Source organism: Temnothorax americanus, unplaced genomic scaffold (assembly GCF_048541705.1).
Source record: "Temnothorax americanus isolate GAGA-0224 unplaced genomic scaffold, ASM4854170v1 Scaffold21, whole genome shotgun sequence".
NCBI classification, from domain to species: domain Eukaryota; kingdom Metazoa; phylum Arthropoda; class Insecta; order Hymenoptera; family Formicidae; genus Temnothorax; species Temnothorax americanus.
The window spans coordinates 1,592,266-1,608,743 of NW_027509349.1; the positions used below are offsets into that span (position 1 = coordinate 1,592,266).

Here is a 16,478-nt window from a genome sequence, read left to right on the forward strand (position 1 = left end):
ATTGGCCACCGTATAGTCACGCCGCTCGCCTTGTTCGCCTCATCGCTTCCCTCTGCCCCTCCTGCCACCCCGCGGGACCAAGACCACCCTTTTTCTCGTTCCCCCAAGGTCCCAAATATCCGCGAAAGTTACGTGACCAAACGGTCCTCGACGAGTAAATCCTCGTCGCCGAGAATTACCGAGAGGGAGGGAAGGTAGCGGACTCTCCGGTCCTTTAACGAATCACTCGCCAGACTCGCGGTTCTCCGGGATCCACTTCCAAGATAGCGTGAACCTTCGAAGGTCCGGAACGAGCCCTCGATTCAAGGGGCGCGTGGCAATTAATCGAATAATCGAGAAAACCGAACTGCGAAACGTTGAACAGAGAGTTAAGGTGCCAAATTGAAGCTAAAGCTTCAATATTCGGTGTAGAATAAAGAGATACTTCGCGATATAAGATAAGTTAACAACCCATCTGTTCAAAAATGTCATTAAATATTATCATGGATTCCAAAAATAGGAATTTGTGAAATGCAATTTAGAGCCAACGACCGACTCAAGACATTACGTAAATGTTCATACTCCAGTTGTTAGCAGAATATGATTCGCATCCAACTTTTCGAGCGTCAAACTGCGTTGGTTAATGTTACGAATAATCATGGAGTACTTGCCGATTATGGCACCGTTTGGAAAATCTGTCGTGCGAAAGTACGAGAGTGCCGTTTGGATAACGATACCCACAGCTTCCTTAAACAAATCTGATCTTCGTCGCAGTACCGTTTTGCATATCGTTGAATGCGAATGCATTAAACATGCGGTAGATATATACGCGTCTTTCGTGTTTGTCGTGTTTTACGCTATCGGAGTTTTAACGATGCGCGCGTAGCGTTCAATTAATTCATTGAAGTTAGCGCAGTTAATTTATATAGTCGTCTGTTTAAGTAATCGCCGTAGCATTCTCAGATAAATTGTTTAATCATTTTTCTCGATTGCATTTTGTCTCTGGTCTGTTTTTATAGATCAATCCATCTCCATATCGAAAAAAGGCATGTATTGTAAAATTACCACTGCATAATGATTTTTTTCATCACAAATATTGTATTAGATAAACCCTAATATTTTATGCTAAAATTAAATATTTTCCCATTTTTTATGTATTATGCAAGATTTTTAAGCACTTATTATAATATAAAGTGATTGTAGTATGCACATATAGCTGATTTAACTTTAAAAGTATCATCTAAATCTTGAAATCTGGGTGGGTTTCCGAAGATGCACCCTATATACATGCTCCTATCTCGGATGGTTAGGGACAGGGTGGGCGATGGTTCGCCACAGTGCGAGTTCACGTTTCGCGTCTTTTTTCTCGGATTATCCAACCGGCGCATCGCTTATTCGTGTATCGACCTTTTTCGCCTTTTTGGCCCTTTTCTCTCTCCCGAGAGGGCGTAGGGAGGATTCTTTGTTTGCACCGAGTTTCTCTCCAGGAAGAGCAGGCGAGCCGGTCGGGAGAGAGAAGATAGTGGCCATTGTAGCACGATCTGGACAAAAGTCGCTATAGCGACGGAATTCAAAGGAGCTGAAGAATGGCGGCCGATGCAAATTGAAGCTTTTTTCTCTCCTCGCCACTGGCTGGCACAATATTCATGAGCTTTTCGCGAAGAATGGGCGCGTTGTCTCTAATAAAACGAAAAGGATTCTTTTAAAACTACGATATATGTTATAATATCTCTTATGTTTGCGCAAAAAGTTTGCAGTGTCTGGCATTTTATACTTTGGAACCTAATCTAAAAAATATATATTTGTTTTTGAACTGTGTGAATTTTCAATATCTTGAGTTTTAATTACTCTTAAATTGTTGTAAATCTCTATTATATTTTTGATGTCTTAAATCTTAATAGTTTTAGTAAATGCAATTTTTAAAACTTTGGATTTTCGGAGAACAAAAGGTTTATAAAACGTTTTACTTTTTCGTATTTTAAATTGAATTTGATTTAAACTTAAAATGTTACAAAGAAATTATATTGTTATCCTTATAATACTCGTTTGTTGACAAATGAAATAAAATATAACGAAATATAAAATGCTATTTCTTTTGGATGCAAAGTCTCTTCCGATCGATTTCGATTCTTGAAAGATGCGTTCTATCGGCGAGCCCGTGTCGCTAGGGAGAAATTTTGTGAATGGAACCTCCTAGGAGGCACCATTTATTTCGGAGTTAATTCGCTATCGTGCCTGTCGAACGCTGCCTGACAGTGGTCGAAAGATTTACTCCCGATCGGTTGATAACCCAGCAGTGGCCATGTCTGCTATGTCTACAGGGTGTTTTTCAAGCAACGCTCCTCCGGCGCGAATATACCCTCCGGTGACTCGACCGGCCACTAAACGGACGTAGATAAATATCCTGCATTTTTTCATTCGCCGTTTGTTAATGCGCGTTCGTGAAAGTAAAACAGCAAAACGCATCGCACGATTGTGACACCAATAAATGTCAGTGTCCGTTAGGGAGCTGAGGATTTATGTTAGTACGATTGAAATAGAATTGCAATATATATGTCAATAAGATTAAATGCATTTTGTGCATAAAAATATTATGGATTGATTATATAAATACGAAAAATTGAACCGTGTTTTTAAGTTGGAGATGAAATGAAAAGGCTGTAACATCAAACTAAAAGAACGATCGTTTATTAATTAAGCAAAAAAGGATTTGAAACTTCGATTAAAAATAAAATTTAAAGGCTTAAGTTTTGGAAGGCTTGATAACTCGAAAGTTTAAATTTTTATTTTAAAAACCCCCCTAAAAAATCAACAGTTTAGACAATTAAAATATCAAAATTTTGCTTTAATAAAATATAATTAACATTCCAAAGGGTTATTTAAGATTTAATGATTTGTAATTCAAAGCCGCGATGGTTAAAAGTTTTCAACATTCAGAAGAACAAATTTTCAATTCAAAAATATACATATAAGTATATCTTTGCCAATATCTCTATCAACATCGATCGTTAATGAATCAACAGATTATATCAGAGAATTTTTCATTGATTCTTTGACGCATCAACATTCATGTGATTGATCATACCGCTCGATAACCCATTGACACGTGCAACTCACATATATCAAGAACTCGTGATTCCTTAAGCCAAGACGGGTCAGCTCATTTCCCGTACGAGTCAAGAAATTCAATCTTTCTCTATCTTTCTCCCTCTCTCTTCATTTCAGTCTTTTTTTCCTTGCCGTCTTTCCTTTGAGTGGTTTAAGGGGATCCTAAAGCGAAGACCGAACTTCCTCGATGTCGGTAATGTCAACATTTCTAATCCTGTTTTCTATATGTCATATATCTATATCTGTCCTTGTCTAACGAGAGGCATCTGTCCTTGTGTAGGGAGCAGTCTACACATGTTTCGATTGCTGCGCCATCTCTCGCTACACGCAATATCAACCCGAATGTGCTTTTGCACATATAAAAGTTTATTTAAACTAATCTTTTTTTCTAAGCGTTGAATCTTAGTTCTATTTACACAATATTGTTCCTACATGTTGTCCCTAGGTCATGCCGGTCTAATTTTGTGGATATTGATTGTGGAATTTTTGTACAAAGCAAATATTGTCGTCACGTTTATCAAAAATTTACAAAAATATTAATTTTTTTTGTTTTCGATATAAATTCGACCACCATGACCTAGATTTTGATGCGTACTTTAATTCTAGACAAGAATTTTGCATTTCTATAAAGCCAATTAAAAGATTAGTGCTAAGAAAAAAGCCGGTATTACAGACGGCTTTAGGATCCCCTTAACGAAGCATTTACACGCGGGGGAGCGGTAGGTCATCGACGAGAAGCTATTCATCACTAATTTCATCTCGCCTTCCGACCGGCTTCTTTCGTCGTGGGCGCGATTTGTTCCGAACTGGCGTTTAGGCCCTTTCGAGGCGAGCGGTCCCGAGAAGTTCGGCTTCCTTAACGCGCTATAACTCAATCGGATGATGAAATATGGGACACGCCCCCGACCCTGCGCCTTTCCCATAACTTTGGGACTTTTCCCGATGGTAAATCCAGAAACGCAGCGGTCGCGAACGGTAAATTTCCTGCGCAATTCTCCCTCCCCCTAGTGCATTGATTCTTTCATTGTTGACCTTCTTAATTTTTAATTTTGATGAAATGTGATGAAATATGATGAAATGTGTTTAATCACGATGACATTGTAAAGAGGAAATTATTAAATTCAAGGGAAAACTATTTCGCGAGTCATACTCTTTACTTCGCGAATTACTTAAGATATAAATGAACCAAGCGCAGTATAACACATAATAAATATTTAAATATCGTATTGTCGGAAGTATGCACAAAGGTATGTATATGAAAATTTTCATCCGAGAAAAGTGCAGGAGTTTTTCTTAAACAAAAAGGAATATACATACCGAAAGGATTAACTCGTATAACTAATATTTAAGCAACCTAATGGCAATTTAATGCACTTTCTCCGCTGTTTTTCTCCTCTAATCCCTCTCTAAACGTACACACGCGCATAAAGTATCGCTTCCATGTGTGGTAACCACTTGCGTTCCTTAACCTTCGCCCTTCCTTGCCATCCGAAGGCGAGGTTTCGCGAAGGGGTCAGGGAGAGAGAGTTTACGTCGGTGCCCGGTCGTGATATATACTCGCCGGATGGGTACGGGTGTGCAGGGGCGGAGGTGGTGAGGGGCATGGCAAAAAGGGCGCAGTCCACCATCGTACGGGCGTAGGTTTGTTTTAACAAGGCATTTAAAGCGTACTCGGTAAACATTCGACGAGAAATATTGGTTGTTTATGGCGCGGTGATTTATCACCTCGCGCTTGGACGAGCCTGGCGTATGGGCTGGGAGTGAAAATAAGTTCAGGTATGGTTCATTTGGCGCGAGCGAGCTAGGAGGAACAAGGGGGAGTGGGCGATGGGCCCCGAGGGCGGACGGGGCTCCCTCCCCCCCTTCCTGCTCCGATCTTCCGCCGACGCGTTCACGTTTTAGCGCCGCTTAGAAGCGCGTTTGGGCGCTCGGACGCGCGCATTTGTTTCGCGATGCACGCGAATAAATTTCACCGGGGAGAGCTCTAATAATTGTCCATTATTTACTCTTTCCATTTCCCTCTTCCCCCCTTCCCTGCAGCTATTCAGTTCAAGGTTAATTAAATAGCCAGGTTTTATATAGAGCATTTTATGAGTATTTGCATGCAAAGCACTAAAATGTTGAAGTAAATTCAGAGAATGTAATAAGTGTACTTATTCTTAAATTACAAACAAAAATCTGACAAAAATCTGTCATTTACAAAAAGATCAGTGTTTATAAAATCCGTGATTCTAAGGACCAAAAGCTATATATTAAATTATCCAAATGAGACAATTTTAACAAAGTTTGAATGTACAAACTTGTAATATTACAATATTTATTATTAAGATTTGTGAAGTTCTTTCATTCACTAACAAATATGCATGATATAATACCACCGCGTGGCGTCGGCAAGGGGGTCCTATCAAATAAAACATCTGCTACCTTTCGAAAAGGAATACCGACGCTCTTCTCACCGTGATCCCTTTTCTTCCCAGGATCTCCTTCTGTCTCACGCCCATATTCCTCTCGTTAACTCTTGAGACCGTTACCGCAACCTTATTAAGAGGTTCGCGACGTTTCTGGGCTGAAATATTACAAGACGTCCGATTCCAGGAAGGGACACGAGGAAGCGTTTGAGAGACGTCCAAAAAATTCGTCGAGCTATTAAGAGGAATCCTTCATCGCTACCGTTGAAGATGATAATCTCAGGTGGCTACCGTTGCGCGTCCCGTATCCGTTCCGCGATGACGGCCGCAGGATAAATTTGACCTCGGGGATGGCCAAAGTTTCGCCCTAGGAGGTCCTGCAGGCTTGACACTGTTAGATCCCCGCACGGACAATGGGAGATCCTTGGGTCGCGCAAGAATGCGCGGCGTTGCGGGGTCGTTAGGGGGCAGAGATGTTTTCGAAATGAGGCGAACTCTTTCGCCGCGACCATTCTTAATCTTCATTAGTTCATTTAGGATTTGCATACCGAGGCTCTGGTCGTTTATCTGATCGGGGAACGCGATCGCGCTGAGCGAGGGGCGAGCCTTCGTCGTCGAGCTCTTCTGTTCCCGAAGATTCCCGAAAAATATATTTAAACACATCGGGATAAAAACCGGGAGTCCTGGATCCAAAAATTTCCATGGGACGAGAGAAATGTCGTAATTTTCCAAGTTAAAGACGGCAAGATCTAATGTTCTATATGAAATTTTGAAAACTGCAGAGAACGTCAAAAACTTCAAAAGCTCAAAAATAAAAAGTTAGAATTTAAAAGTTTAAATATTAAATATATAAAAATCTATAAACTTCAATCAAAAGATTCAATAATTAGCAAAGTTCTACGCTTTCGGAGAGTTCAAAATACTACAAACTAAAAAACGTACCAAAAAGACAACTAGATAAATAGAAAACGTTCGATTGTTTTTGCTATCATCGTTCGACAGCTCGATGGAGCAGCCGCATCGGGGACTCAAGGCTCATACCATAGAAAATGGATAATGTTACGCAAACGATCGTAAAATAATTTTTTTCGATCCGTCGCAGGTCGACGTACCCTCGGTGAAAGTTCTGCATACAGTCCCCGGTTATTAGGCCCACCCAATCGGTACTTAATCGTGACCTAACCTCCACAGCTCACAGCGAGGAACGAAGGGGGGCCAAGAAGGTCAAGCTTAGCCCTGAGATGCGGCCACGGCAAAGCTCACCTTATCGCGCTCCTCCGAGCCCGGGTGGCCTACTCGGCCTTAATTGCAGGCCCATATCACGATCCAATATGGCCGCCCACCGCGAGTATTAGACCCCGTGGCGGACGTCAATGTTCGCTTTATGTAAGAAATACGGTATCATGCATCGCGCGCCCGACAATACAGACAGCCAAGGACACGCGTGCATCAACACGGCGATCGTATTTGCGTGCGGCAATAATGCACGGTATATTTCGTCGACGGTGAGATTTGAAAAAATTTGAAGAGAAATTAAAGAGATTTTGAAGAAATTACATTTCCAAATAATTCCATCGGTTCAAAATTATAAGAGCCATAAAATTCAAACGTGGAAAAATTTAAATTAATGATGATAATGTGCAGCAGTTTTGAAAATAATGAAAAGGGGATATTTCTCGCACGCTAATCTAAATATTAATTATTCGCACATGTCAAAATAATACTCAAAGATCTATACATTCAAGTACTATAAAGTTAAAAAAAAAGTTCGAAACGGGAAGTAATCGAGCGCTTTAAAAATGTTCTGTCTTGTATCAGTTGAGCGAGAGGTGGCTCTCAGAAAATAAAAAGAAAGAGGCAAACTCCCAAACATTCCGCGCCGCGTCTCTCGTCGTGCGGAGATTCGCCGACAACTGGTTCGCGGCGGAAAAGGGACGAGTGTCTTGAGCAAATAGCAAGGTATCCTCTGCGAAAATAATTAATCACGGCGCCGATAAGGACCGTCGATGCTGACAGGCGCGGATTGGTTTCACGAGGCATGCCGCATCCTCCGCGCTGATCCACCAGTTATGCCGTAGGGGAAGGAGGAATCGGGATGCCATCTAGAATATGTGAGACTAATGGTCGGCTACCTAACTCAAAAAAGGACGAGAGAGGACGAAAGGATGAACCGGGAGAATCGGCGTTACCAATCTGATGGAAAAGTGACGGGTCACACGTGATCAGCACCGCGGCGGCAGGATGTCTCTCCTTTCTCTCTCTCTCTCTCTCTCTCTCTCTTCCTAGGACGTGGTATAGATTGAGACACCGAGCGGCCAACTGATTGTCGATAGGCCGATGGTAAAATGAACATCGGTGTACCAAGAGTCGACCGCGAGATAAGCATCATTTTTCAGCGCGTTACACGTTGAAGGGGCCCCGCATGATGAATGAACGTGTCGCGACTCACCGCGATTTTCCACGGTGCGAACTTGAGTGACTGGACCGGTGCGCATCGGTCGCGGTGGAATAGAGACGCGGAAGGGCAACGAGGAGTCAAGTTAAACGAGGAACACGAAGGTGTACGAGAACACGAAATGTAAAATACCAAATATCTCGAAGACTGTGCACTCTCAGAGAGAATCAAGTTATCTCAAAGAATCAAGAGATCAACTTTTTTTTAAGAATTTTTTTGAGATACTTAAATCTCTGAAATTTCACCCTCAAACGCTTAGAAAAATTTAAAACGAATCTAATAAGAAATCAAACAATATTATAATTATTATATATATAGATAAATCTTTGCCATTTTCACTATCAATGATCTTTCAGATAACAAATTCAGTTTTAATTTACCTGTTTTGTATTTTTTCTTACCTCTCCTCGCGAATCCCCTGCAATTGTACTTGTCAAGCAAATCACTTAAGTGGAACTTCATTGACCTCCGCGGCGAATGTGAAAACATCTGAGTATATTCTTTTTGTCTTGACACTTCATTTCTTTATCGGAAACTTTTCAACGACGACAAGATTTCAAGTCAAATCTAACGAGGAATCGGAAGACTATTTCATCGACCCTTAATTTTTGTTCCCCAAAATGATTTCGAACGATTAGATCACAAACGGAGATATTGAGGGCTGACAACATACGGATATCGTTTCAAATAGTTTGTTTCACAAACAACCAACACGACCATCGGCACAACCACTACCACCATCTTGAAAACATTTTCCCTCGCACGCGCCGTCGAAGAACACCCGAAGGGAAGAAGGAGGAAGATAGCGAAACGAGCAGAGCGAAGGCGGAGGGTCGCAGGTGCAATTTCGCGCGAATGTCGGCACGCATGTCGGATAGCCGAGAGGGGCGATCAAGGCAAACGCACCCTGGAGGACTGGGCGACGAGAACAAACTAGCCTCCGAGCATCAGTGGTGGCCGTGTTCGCTTCCTCTCCGCGGAGCCGAAGAGAGAAGTCGCCCGGTTATGGCTACGCCTGCTACGCCAGAAGAGGCGGTTAACGAGTCTAATTAGCGACGAAAACGAAAACGAGTTTGACCCTTTTTTCTCTCTTTCTCCGTTCCTCCAGCTCCGGGCTTCTCTTCTCGTCTGTCACTGCCTCCTTCTCTCTCCCGCTCGATTTCCCCCCATGCGTACGTCCTTGTCCGCCAAGTGTCTCTCCTTTCTTCGTTCGTATCCGTCTACTTTCATCCTTCTCTAAGCACTCTTAGGATTTAAGAATTCCAAAGTCCAAATATTTAAGCGAATTGCATTATTTCAGAATCTGCGGATTTGATTATCTAAATAAATTCTAAGAATCAGACAATGAAAAACTTCGAAATCTATAGATTCGAAAGATTCTATGATGACTTCAATGATGATCAGTTTTCAGGAATTTAAAGATTAATGATTGAAATATATGCGCGAGAATGACAATGTAAAGTTTTGAAAATTGTGGAATTTATAGTTTCAAAAAAGAATTCTGGAGCTCTATTCAACAAAAATAGAAAAGTCCGATGATATTCCGGGATATCAAAAAATCCGACAGTTCAGGAAAGCTAGAGATCTATGAGTCTCCTCGGATATCGGTCTTCGCATCTTTTTCTGGTTGTACGATCGTCCCTCCTTCTCTTTAAACTGGATGGATCCCTGACCGACTCGAATCCTTCGGCGTCCTTTTCGCTCGACGGAAGTGAGGAGAAGTGCGAGAGAGGAAATGAGGTCAGTGGGACGCAACGAGGTAGGTCGGCTGACGAGACTTTAATTTGCGTGCTTGGCCTGATTACGCTACTAGGTCGCTACTCGGCGAAGTCTCGCAAAACGCGTAGCTGAAAAGGAAGTCGAGGATGCGGGGAGAAAGCGGGAGAGAGAAGGAGAAGGAAAGACGGAGAAAGGAGAAGGGGAGAGAGAGAGAGAGAATGAGCGGGCTTGAAGAGGGGAACCGAGGAGAGCAGGGGCACTATCATCGTCGACACGAGAGCGAGAGTAAGGACGCGCGGAAGAAGACGAGAATGGCCATTAATTAAGAGGAGGATAACGACCCCTGGATTCGTTAGTATGCCCGTGGGCGGTGTCCTAAGACATTCCATTCGCTATACCGATCTGCTCTCCGTGTACCTTGCTCCTTCTTCTCCGCCTTTATTCTATCATCGCGCCGAGAGAAATTTTTAATTCGACGACGGAGCTATCGTGCTCCTTGCACTCTCGAAATAGAATCATATATATATCTAACGGTTCTCTGAGAGCATCAGTGAGAGGAAACAAAAAGAATTATTTCTTATTAATAAAATATTTGTTTTAATTATTATTATTTTATGGAAATAGAAATATATAATTTAGACTTAAAATAAAACTTTTTCTTTTTATTTCATTTTGAACCATATTTATTTTTAAATTTTATTTTTAATATACAGAAAATTTTACTCTTTTTTTAGGTTTGGAAGTTCAAGATTATATTAAATTATTTTTTTTATTTTGTGTAAATTTAGAATAATCTTGGATATCGTAATTCAAAAATTAAATTCACTTCAGCTTGCATTTCTCCATTCTTTCCTCGTTATGTTACGTTTCAATACGATCCGATCACGCGGTTCGCGCGGGCTCGACCCGTTAATTCTTTATGATCCTAATCGGGACCTAAACCCGTGGCATTTTTCAGGCTACCGTATGGCTTGATTGAGCCTCGGTGAAAAGCATTCGATTTATACGGAGGATATCTTGATCGGCGGTCGAGGGAAGAATGTACCTTCATTAAGGCAACCCGAACGTACACGGTTTCGCTCTCGGTTCAGACCAATAATGACATTTTTTCGTAGAAACATAGCGGTCCCAGGAATCATCCGAAAAATTTGTTTAATCACGCCGGTATAACGTAGGACAAATATACGAGGCGGAATACACGAGGTCCGCAACAGAAGCTAATTCGCGTCTGCAGCGGAAATTCCCCAAATATGTACGACAGCATAATAATCGATAGAATTAAATGTATAAATGAAATAATTGTTTATCTATATTAATTAAAATAATTTATGTTACAATATAAATGTAATAAAAAGATTGTTAGACAATTGACTACTTTTTAATACACTGCCAGAAAGTTTTGTGCATCTTACCGTGTAAGTTTACAGTTTATCCACAATAAAATCTTCATCGTTGTAAGCATATACAATGATAAAATATTATGTAATATGATTAAATAAGACTCTATCTTCATGAGTATTGGGTGGGAGAATAGCGCATTTTTACTTTATATTGTTATCTAATTTCTGGTATTATTAAAATTTTTATACTAGCTGGTGTTTACTGTTTACAAACGTTTTAAAAAATTTTCTGATAGCGTAGTCATCACTGACCACGTCACTGAAAAGTCAGACGTCGATCACAGATGATCAACGTGTCCGGTCAACGTGTTAAGATTATTGCATAGATATTCTAATAATTTTCCAGAACTGTGTTACTATTACTCGTTGTATCCTCAAAAAGGATCGATCGAGATTCGTTATATTGGCGGCCTTGAGTAATCACGTGTTTGCAGATGAACGGGGCCATCAAGTTCATGAAATGACAGACAGCTGGATAGACTGGCAAACTCGTGCGGATAAGATAAGAAGGCGAGATAAAAAAAATATTATATTCTGGGAAAACTAAACGCGATCTTTTACGCATCTTTACTCTGCGTTCGGTACGTCAAGCGTATAAACCTTGATATCGGCTGAAATGTCAGATATGATCCAATAGGTCACCGTGTACATCATTATAATAATGACTGCAGTCACGATCATATCAGAGACATCAAAATAAAAACAGAGATTATGCGAACTATGTAACGGTAATATAACCGCAAACAGTAAAGTAATAAAAGTGATAATAGGAACAATAAAAGAAATGATTTATGCTTGAAGTTTCCAAAAAAAAAATACAAGATATGTCAAGCGAAGAATAGAATGAAATTACGAGCGTTTAAATGGTTTGGATGGAAAGTAGATCGTTGCAAAGAATTTATTGTAAAAGAAAGATTATATATAGTTTTAGTTTGAACGAGATGAGAGAAAGGATGACAGTATTGGAAATGCAAATACAGCGTATTCGTCGCGGGCGCGCGGCGATATATACGCGGAGGCGCAGGAGAAACATTGTCGGCTTGTAGCTGTCGTCGGCCGCGGAGAGCACTCCGTTAGTTCGAGAGCCCGTTGTGTCTGGCTAACAAGTCGACCCTCGTGGCCCCTCGAGGGTGGTCGGCCCCCGGGAGGTCTCCCGATCACGCGCCCGGTATCGGCTACTCGGACACGCCCGCGGTCCGTCATCCCATCATCTGCGTTCGAGCGGCCGTGCACGACACGCCGAGCCGAGCCGTTGCCGAAGTCGTAGGGAGGACGAAAGGGGGTTTACCGACCGAAAGGATCGAGAGACCGAGTGTATGCCACGCGGTGTACCCACCGCGCGGGAGATAGGATAATGTTCCGCTATTTATACGATGCGGCCCACTTCTCGGGGCTGCCTCCAGCCACCCATGAAGAGCGAAGTCCCGAAGAGAAGGCCGCGCTGATGGCTCGCGACCCGTCCGATTGACATGCCATATTGTGATCGTGCAACGGCTCAATTAAATCCGATGGTACATTCGGATGTTCGAACGTGGACGACTGAAATCGATATCGCCGATATCGCGTCTCATAGAGATCGGCGCAATCTTGCGAGTCCAGTACTCGCGACTCGCGACTCTTTTTAGCATACGAATGCGTAATCTCTTTCTATATAAAATATGACGACGTCTTGTTGTACTATAGGGAGCTTTGGACTACCATCACTGGCCGATCTTGAAGAACAAATTTGAGGGAAGCTATATCTAACTGTTTTTAATTTTAGTTTTATTGAGCGCTCTGTTTAAATGCTAATGTTTATCGCTTAATTTAGTAGAATAAGAAAAATGAGAAGAGTTCGTAGGTTTAACGTAATTTAGATATCAGAGCTATCTCCTTTAGGTATTCATGATATTATTATTATATCATAGAAATGGCGCGTTGATGAAGTCATCAAAGTAAGAGAATCGAAAGGGTTAACAGAATTGACGCGCGACAGCCGCCTTCTCGCATCCCACGATGTTCGAGAGAAAAAGCTGTGTCGCGCCCAACAAAAAAAAAGCCACGACGTTTCCCACGTGATCCGTCGAAGCGAGGGAGGCCGAGTCCACCCTCCTGCAGATTGCGAGTGCTCATTGTTTCACAGAACAATAATAACCCGCCGCTTGTAATAATAATCCGTGCGACAAGTGTGCGAAAACTCGACGAACGGAAATTGCAAGGAGTCGAAAAAAGAGGGGGAAGCGCCCGGGGAAGCGAAAGAAAACAAAGAAATATATATATGAGCATAAGAAAAAGAAATTGACAAACTTATTGTACATAATAAAAAGATAACGAGATGTTTTTAGGTAAAAAATAATTAAGACGAGTTTAATGCAGAAGCATTAATACGATGCTTTTTTGCAGCTTAATGCCTTGATTAATTTGTGAGAAAAAATAAGATGTAAAACATCGAGCAGCGTTTTTGTTAAGTGTTTGCAAATTAGTCGCGCTAACGCTGGCTGTAGAGAAAACAGGGAGAGAAAAAAAAGAAAGGTGAGAAAAGGAAATCGACAGGAAAGAGAAGAAATGGAGAATAAGAGAGACGAGAAAAAATATGGAAGGAAAAGAGACGAGGAGGAGGAGGAGAAGGAGGAGAAGGAGGAGGGTGAGGAGGAGGAAAGACGAGACGGATCATGTAAGGGGTGGAAGCGCACAAAGACTGCGCAAAACACACAAACAGACGTATTACAATAATGACCGTGCGTGTTGTACAAATACGATATCGGCTTGAGGGGTCCGCCGCACGGGCACGTGACCCTCTCAAAGGGCTCGTAGCATAACGAACACCCCCAACGGCGAGGGCCCCCCGTCGGGGACGCTCGTGTTCCGCGACCAGTTAGCGGGGTTAACTTACAACCCCGCGGCTAACACGCTTGTCTCGACCCCTGAAAGTTAGCTTTTTTTTCCCTCGTTTTATTACGTTTTTTTCTTTTTTTTTCCCCGTCGCGTCATTGCGACGATTACTCGGTAATTTCGCCCGCTTTCCGCATTTTCGGGGGAACGAAAAATTTACGGCGCGCATTGCGCCATTGTAATTTGGACCTTCGTTAGAGCCAAGTTGGTTTTAAGTTGATAATGATGTTGTAACGCGATAATGAATTCGCCGAGCGAAATCTCAAATAATTGACCCTACGAAACTACTTTTTGCTATTATTTTCCCTATTCAGAATTATGCTTGAAAATTGGACAAGAGACGAAAAGCGATAATTTGATCCGTTATAGGAAACCTTAAAGGAGAAAACTTATTGGCGAGTCAGTTAAAGATTATTTTGACAATTAAGTCAATGTTACCAAAGTTTGAATAAATTACTCTTTACATCCTTCAATTATTATAAATATGATTAATAATTAAAATTTCTCTGCTAGGAAGACAAACTATTTGTTACACGCGGTAGGATAAAATAACTGACATTGGACTTCAAGTTATAATTTTTCACAATTTTCAACTTTTTGTTATATTAAATAAATTCAGAGGATTAATTAATTCGTCGATTATCGTCTTTAATATAAACTTTAACATTGTCAATTTTGGCGAGTTCTTCATAAAGATAGAAAAATTAATTTTGCGGAGATGCGCTTGCATGGGAAAATTTCATGCGCCGAACGAGTATACCTATATATTCACTCTCATTAACAACAATCCGCATTCTCGGCCTTTATCGTTCGTTTTATCGTGCCGAGGGCTCTTTTTCACGCTAGATTTCCATAATAATAAAAAGAAACGCGCCACGATATCGATGACGAACGTCGTCAATACGTTTCGCATAGTTGGTAATTCGTAAGGGAGGAACAACCATTCGAATGAACCAGTAGTAAGGGCGTGTAATGGAGGGTGTATATTCGGAAACTATTACGGGCACGTCTCGTATGTTTCGCCACGTGCTGTTGCAAGTTGTAAATCACTTATGCGTGCGTTTCCTGTAAGTTCAGCCGCAAACCAGTCCCTTTTGTCAAAGGGACAAATGGATAGAAGAACTATTTTACATATTCAATATATCTAAATTAGTTTTTTATAGATTAAATATTTTCTAAACTATATATATATATATATATATATATATATTCTGTGTAAAAATAAAAAATTTCTTGCTTCTAAAGCTTCAAAAGATCCATAAACAGCAAATATTTTAAAGTTCGTACATCTTCAATTTTATGACAATTTTAAATTTTATATGAATAATCTTGTATATTTAAGATAAAATAGTTTTTCAACAAATTAATAAAATATTATGCTGTTCATGGATCTTATTTAATTTGTTGAGGAAATGCATTTATATTACACTGATTGAAATAAAATTGTTTTAAGAAAAAAAAATTTTTAGAAAAAAATTAATAATGTTAATAGCACGCATCACACACACACACAAACACACACACACACACACACACACACAATAAAATGCTTATCTTTTTATGAAAATATATTTATGTATTCAAGGAGTGGTATTCCTAGTTTAATTATAGGTCGATATTTTAGATTACGACTGCATTTCGATTGCTGTCAGAACGTGAGATAAGTACTTTGTCAGGTGAGGCCTGTATTTACACGCACTGACATAAAATTGACGTGTGAAGCACGCACTTGTGTCTGACAGGGTGGCCTTCGACGGGAAACGACGTGGAGTCGGAGCGGAATCTATTTTCCGAATATGCGCAGTTTCTGTTTATAGAAAAATCGTTATGAGATATAGATTACGTGTTACATAGTTCAATCCCGATTCGAAGAAACACTTTAATAAGTTAAGGTCACATATTATCAGAAATTCGTATTTTATAGAAATAGCTCCAGACTGCTTATTTTTTCAAATAAAAGCAGCAAAATTGATAAATCAATTTTGTCTTCAAGTTATTTGCCGTACGGCGAATTGAAAATAGGAATGAAGCAAACTTTCACAATTGTAAAAAAGTTATAAAAAAATTAATATAAGTGACACAGCTAGCGACTTAAATCTCCAGAATCCAAGAAAAGAATTGCACTGCTCTGATCACATACGCATACGCACTGCAGAACAAGTTTCAGATTTAAAAATGGAATTATAGAATTATAATATCGCACGGTAAGTACAATTTTATTAATTTCGAATTTTATTTCCCAAATTTGTCTTTAAACTTCATATATTTAATAATAATACACATTTACATTAAAAAACTTTTTTTTTTTTTTAATTTATATCTAAATTAAATAGTTAGCTATATTTACATAATTTTTCTTTTAGAAATAAAATTACAATCAAATTTTTCAAAATTATAAATGAATTATGAAAGAAGTGGCAAGCGATGGAACTTTTAATCAAGTTGAAGCGAATCAGCAGTAGGTAAGCACGAATAAAAGGACTGCTGTATTTATCGATTACAGTTGAGAGTATATCATCAGTTAGTATTCTCACACTA

General features: G+C 40.3%; 1 long non-coding RNA gene across 2 annotated transcripts in view; it reads right to left on the bottom strand.

Annotated features, from left to right (window-relative positions):
* LOC143897925 (uncharacterized) overlaps positions 1–16,478 on the bottom strand; it is a 125,356-nt gene that overhangs the window by 84,643 nt on the left and 24,235 nt on the right. The window lies entirely within an intron of this gene.